We start from the raw sequence: 7,106 nt of genomic DNA on the forward strand, positions 1-7,106 counted from the left end.
AATCTGGGTCCGACAGCTTGGAATTCTTTCCTTTGGGCAAAGAAGGAAAGATGAGCATTCAGGTTCGAAGTTGAGACACCCTGATAAGCTTCAAAGGCTTACGGAGGAGATCTCCTTCCATAGCCTGATAAGCTCCTGGCTGGGCGAGGCTTCTGCCTTTATGGCAGACAAACTGACTGTTGGAGGCGAGTTATTGGCCCCAAAGGATAGGGTGCGCAACTTAGGTGTCCTCCTGGATGAACGGCTGTCGTTTGAAGATCATTTGACGGCCGTCGCCAGGAGGGCCTTCCACCAGGTTCACCTGGTTCGGCAGTTGCGCCCCTTCCTTGATCGGGATGCCTTGTGCACAGTCACTCACGCGCTCGTTACCTCTCGCTTGGATTATTGTAATGCTCTCTATATGGGGCTCCCCTTGAAGTGCACTCGGAGGCTTCAGTTAGTCCAGAATGCAGCTGCGCGGGTGATAGAGGGAGCTTCGCGTAGCTCCCACGTAACACCGCTCCTGCGCAGACTGCACTGGCTACCTGTGGCCTTTCGAGTGCACTTTAAGGTGTTGGTTACGACCTTTAAAGCGCTCCATGGCTTAGGGCCTGGGTACTTATGGGACCGCCTGCTGTTACCGTATGCCTCCCACTGACCCGTACGCTCTCACAGAGAGGGACTTCTCAGGGTGCCGTCCGCCAAGCAATGTCGGCTGGCGGCCCCAGGAAGGTCCTTCTGTGGGGGCTCCCACACTTTGGAACGAACTTCCCCTGGGCTTATGCCAAATACCTGACCTTCGGACCTTCCGCCGCGAACTGAAGACACATCTTTTCATTCGCGCGGGGCTGGCTTAAATTTTAAATTTTAAATTACATAAATTTTATCGATTTTAAATTTTTTACTAATTTTAAATGGGGTTTTGGTTTTTATAAATTTTTAAAGTTCTAGGCTAATTATAATAAGTTTTTTAACTTGCATTTTAAATTGTATATTGTAGTGTCTGTATTTTATTGTTGCCTGTACACCGCCCTGAGTCCTTCGGGAGAAGGGCGGTATAAAAATCAAATAAATAATAATAATAAATAATAATAAACGAAGCGTCCAATTTCCATGGCTGGAGTTGATTTATGATGGACTGTAACGTGGACGGAGCAGAAACTGGAGTTTTAACATTTGTTTGTAAGAAGACTGCAAGCCCCTGAGGATATATTTGCTGCGAAGATAGGAGAGAAGAAAGCAAATGGCGGTTTTGTGGAATGTGTATATTGAAAACGAAAGTTAAAGAAATGCTTACTAACAGCTAGCGTCGAAATAGAAGATATATAGGAATGATTAAATGGAAGAAACGAGAATCTTATGATTTATATTTTTTCTTCTTTTTTGGGATTATAGTGATTTAGAAGAAAAGTTTTTTGAATTTTTCTTTTTTAATTTTTTTTTCTTCTTCTTGGTCCATTATCAAGCTATATATATATATATATATATATATTTTTAAAAAAGGCTTTTAAGCAAATAGTGCCAAAAGTCATTAAAAACTTTGAAATTTCTTCAGCTCAGATTCAAAAATTAAAAGAAGAAATTAAAAAGGAATTAAGAAATTTTTTACAGGAGTTTTTGGAGAGTCATTTTTTAGAAATAGATCAAAAATTTGATGAAATAGAGAAAGAGATGTTGGATTTTAAGGAAGTGGTGGAAGAGCAGAAGAGGGAAATGAAAATGGTAAAGGATGGGAGACGACTTCCGGTATCCAGCGGCAACGGACGTCTGGAAGGCTTCTCCTGCCTCCAGCGCCCGAATCCGGCCGCCGCCGAGGCCCCCAGGGGCCAGGTGTTCCGAAAAGGACACCTGCCGCACGGACGGCTCGCCAGGGGTCTCCCAGCCGACATACAGGACTGTGGGGACCGATGCTGGCGCGTCCTAGGCTCGGCGGGGTCCGGAGGCCACAGGCCGCGGCCATTATTTTGGTCGTCGCCTGGGCCGCTGTGCCCGGTGACACCGGGGCATTGGATTTATAACTGCAGCAGCCTGGTGGTGAACAGGGAACGGAGAAGAATTGAGGAGGAGAAGGGAAGGGAATATCGGTGGCGTGGTGGACTGCTCCGGAGTGCGGGGTTTTCTCCCTGCGGTCGGAAGGAGCACGAGTTATTCTGGAGAGGAGAACTTAAAATAAGAAGATTACGGTTTTGTGGAGCTCTGGAGAGAAGAGGTGATGGAGAAATTTAGGAGGGAAGGTTTGAGGCCCCTCCTTCTGGGGAACAGTGGTGGCGTCCAGCTTCCGCCTTCACTATGAGAATTTTGATGACATCACTTCCCTTGACTTCCTGGTTGACTAACTGTACTCTGGACTCGTTGCTCCTGTGAGTGCCCCCTGGTGGATCCGGAGGAAATTACAAGGATACTGTGCTTGCCTGAGGATTTTGATTCTTTTTTTTTTCAAATGGCAAAAGGTCAGAAACCAACTGCTGGAGAGATGGAGAGAATTCTGGAAAAGTTATCCAACATGGACAAGAAACTGGATGATTTGCAAAGAGGCCAAACGGAAATAAGAGCAGAAATTGTGACTATCCAAAAGGATTTAAAGGATACTCAACAAGTCTCAGCAGAAAACAAGCAGAAAGTGGAAGGTCTGGAGGGAGAGATGCGGGCAGTGCAGAAAAGAGAGGAGACGACAGGCAATGCTGTGCTTGGACTACAGATGGATAAAATGTCTTATTTCCTTCGGTTTCAAAATTTGGAAGAAGTGGACCAAGAAGACTTGAGAGATGTTGTGACTAAATTGTTGGGAGAATTTCTTGGGAGAGGTGTTGATTTCATGAATTGGGATGTGGATCGAGTTTATAGAGTTAATTCGCAATATGCACGCACGCATGCAGTTCCCAGAGAGGTTCATGTCAAATTTGTGAGAAGAGAGACGAGAGATGAAATTCTTAGAAAACATAGGAGTGGGGCACTGATTTACAGGGGCAGGGAGATAGCCATTCTGAGGCAGATTCCCAGACAGGTACGTGAAAAAAGAAAGAAATATTATTTTTTGTCAAGCAAATTGTACCAGAAGGGAGTGGGCTTCAGATGGCTGATGCCAGAGGGATTGATGATTTTCCGGGAGGGCATTACGAAAAAAATCAGTACAATTGCGGAGGCTACGGCCTATGTGGAGGAACACAAAGCCTTCCTGGAATCAGGACCCAGGAATTGAAGAAGGGGAGGTTATAGATCATGGGGCTGAAGCGGCTGCCGCTGTTGCGGCCCTGGAGTTGGGTCAGGCTGAACCCAGAGTTCTGAGATCCAAAACTAGGAAGTGATAAAGATATTTGGGATTGTGTTGGTTTTCCTTATTCTCTTTTGTACGATATTCTGTTTATTCTTGACTCTTCTTTATTACGTATTTAAAATTTGCAAACTTTGCTACTTCGTGTCACCTGCTTGCCTTATGGCTGTTGTATGTGTTAAAAAATTTGAGTAAAATTCTTATTTTAGATAAGAAAAATGAAAATTTACCATACCTGATATGTATTTGTATAAACCTTTTTTGACTAATAAAAACTTTTTGAACAGAAAATGGTAAAGGATGCAATTGCGCAAATATTGAGCTCTTGTATTCAGTTGGAGGATGATTTTGCAGAAATTAATAAAGCTAATTTAGAGTTGCAAAGGAAAATAGAAGAAACTCAAAAAAATCAAAACAATTGGAACTTAGATAATAAGATGGAAGATATACAGGCAAAGGTAGATAGGGCAGATGAAGAAAGAGTAATATTACAATATAGATTAATGGAATATGCTATAAGGGTGAGGGGGTTGAAACAAAATAGGAAGGAAAATTTAAAGGAGATTTTTACGCAAGCCTTTGCTCAGATAAAGGGTGTGGAGCTGGAAGATTTTGAGACTAATATTGAAAGAATTTATCGTGTTAATTCTTGGTGGGCAAGACAAAATAGAGTACCGAGGGATGTGGTTATTTATTTTACAACTAAAAAGGTTAGGTACGAAATTTTGCAAGCCTTTTATAAAAATAAATTCCAAATATTGGGACAAGATATAAAAATGATGAAGGAAATTCCTCCTAAAATGTTAAGAAAGAGAAGAGAATTTGCTTTTTTAGTGGATGAGTTTAAGAAACATCAGATATATTTTAGATGGGAAGTCCCAATGGGTTTGTCAGTGAATTTTAGAGGCAGAAAGTATTTTCTTAATTCAGTTATGAAAGCGAGACATTTTTATATTAATGTTTTAAAGAGTGGGAATCCTTTGTTGTTAGATGCTAAGTTAATTGGTTTGGAAATGATGGAAAATAGAATGTGAGAGGGGAGGAATGTTTAAGATATGAATATGATGATTATGGTTAATTTTTGGAATTGATTTGTTTAGGATATAAATTATAGGATTTTTGTTATTTGCTATTCGTATGGTATAAATCTATGGGATGATATTATTCAATTGTGAAGGATGGAAAGTGAAATTTATGAATTTAGATAATGTGGATGTAATGATTTTAACTGCTTACTGTTATATTGTGGATGAATACTATATTTGAGAGATTTTATTTGAAATGATATTTGATTGATGGAGTAGTATTGGAAGATTGGATATTAAATTTTATGACAATTGAAGAAATATATAAGTGATGAAAATTTGAATTTGAGAAGCTGGATTGTAAATTAAGAAATGGACTTATGAAATTTGAAGGAATATACAAGTGGCTGGGGGAAAAAAATTGAACTTTAGAAGATGGACTAATTTTTAAAATGGACTGTAAGAAGAACGGACATTAAATGTTATGGCAATTGAAGAAATATATAAGTGATAAAAATTTGAGTTCGAGAAGATGGATAGTAATTTGAGAAATGGACTTATGAAATTTGAAGGAATATACAAGTGGGAAAAAAATTGAATTTGAGAAGATGGATTAATTTTAAGATTGGACTGTAAGAAGAATTAATATGTGAAGTTGGTATTGCTTCTCTTCTTTTCCTTTTTTTTTATTATTCTTTCCTATCTTTTAATTTTTATTGTGAGGGGATCTAAAGTTTTAAATTTTTAAAGGTGGGAGGTTATGTATATTTGGTATACGTTAGATTGTGATTGTTGGTCATAATACCCGGTATTTGCTCTGGGAAGTCTGGGGGAAGGGGAGGAAGGGGAAGGGAAATGATACATGGATTGATTATTAATGTACAGTAATTTTTGAAGATATGATATTAAAAATTTGAAATGATATTGGGGATGCTCGACTGCCATTTCAGGAAGAAAAGGAGAGAGGAGTAGAAGGAGGGAAGAAAGTAGGTAGGAATGAGTAGAGAAGGAGGAGGGGAATAAGAAGGTTAGATAGGGTGGAAGAAGGGAGGAGTGGAGAAGGAGGAGAGGAAGTAGTAAAGTGAAGGAGGTGAGGATGGATGGGAAAGTAGTAGAGGGTAGAGAGGGAGGTTGTGAAGAAAGGAAGTGGCAATCGGGCAGGCCTGAATCAGTAATAAATAAAAATTAATGATTAATGATGGATAATAGTTTGTACATAAATATGATGTTTGAAAATAGTTTGTACATAAATATGATGTTTGAAAATGGAAATAAAAATTATTTATTAAAAAAAAAAAAGGCTCCGGCTCCCAAAAATAAGGCATTTTTGGGGCTTGTGAATTTCTACGCGGTTTTCTTGCGAAATAAGGCAACAGTAGCAGAGCCGCTGCACAAGCTATTGGCAAAAAAGGCTATTTGGATGTGGGGCAAGGTTGAGGCTAGGGCATTCGAGGGCGTTAAGAACCTCTTGTCCAGTGATAGCCTGCTAATCCAATACAACGGGACATTACCACTAGTGCTAGTCTGCGATGCGTCACCCTACGGGGTAGGGGCTGTCCTCAGCCATAGGCTACCAAACGGATTGGAAACCCCCATAGCAGATTTCTCCCGTACGATGTCAGCAGCAGAAAGAAACTACAGCCAGCTAGACAGAGAGGCCCTGGCCATAGTTTCAGGAGTTAAAAAATTCCACGAATACCTATTTGGGCGACAATTCGAAATAGTAACAGACCACAGACCACTATTGGGACTCCTGGCAGGGGACCGTCCAACTCCGGTTGCACTATCGCCCAGAATGACCCGTTGGACTATTTTCCTGGCGGCGTACTCGTACAAGTTGTCCCACCGTCCGGGGAAGGACCTAGGACACGCAGACGCCTTGAGTAGATGCCCCTTACCAGAGACGATCGAAGACCCGACCCCAGGGATGCCCATCCTACTAATTGACTCTCTAGACTCTGGCCCGGTCACTTCTAAGGAAGTGACTAGGGCATCGTACAGAGACTTTATTATAAGGACTGTAATCGGTTGGGTACAGAGGGGATGGCCCGATGCGCCGGGGGATCGGTTCAAAGACTTTACAAAAAAACGCTCGGAACTGTCGGTTCAAGGGGGTTGTCTTTATGGGGGATAGAGTGGTTATTCCGGAGAAACTGCGAGAAAACGTGTTGGAACTGTTACATGTGGGTCACCCGGGGATTGTGAGGATGAAAAGCCTGGCGAGGAGTTATGTGTGGTGGTCACAAATGGATAAAGACATTAGCGACAGGGTAGGAAAATGCCAGGCCTGCCAAGAGTCAAGGCCACTACCCCCAACAGCCCCCATAAGGGAGTGGGAGAAACCCCAGGGTCCTTGGTCCAGGATCCACATAGACTTTGCCGGGCCATTCCATGGGCAAACCTTTTTAATCTTGGTAGACGCATTTTCAAAGTGGTTAGAAATCTTGCTCATGAAATCCACAACAGCCAAAGCCGTAATTACAACATTGCAGCACCTTTTTGTAACACACGGGTTGCCAGACACCCTAGTGTCCGACAACGGCCCGCAATTCACGGCTACCCAATTCGAGGGGTACTTAGCAGAAGAGGGCATCCGACATGTCCTCTCGGCGCCTTTCCACCCGGCGACGAACGGACTTGCAGAACGATTAATTCGCAGTGCCAAGGAAGCGCTATCTAGAATAACCCCCGGTGATTGGCAAGCCAAAATCGATACCTTTCTAGCGGTACAACACAGAACCCCCTGTGTAGCCACAGGGAGCGGCCCATCCGAACTATTGATGGGTAGGAAACTCAGGTGTCCCTTAGATCAATTAAACCCAACATACTTC

Source organism: Ahaetulla prasina, chromosome 2, assembly GCF_028640845.1.
Source record: "Ahaetulla prasina isolate Xishuangbanna chromosome 2, ASM2864084v1, whole genome shotgun sequence".
Taxonomy (NCBI): domain Eukaryota; kingdom Metazoa; phylum Chordata; class Lepidosauria; order Squamata; family Colubridae; genus Ahaetulla; species Ahaetulla prasina.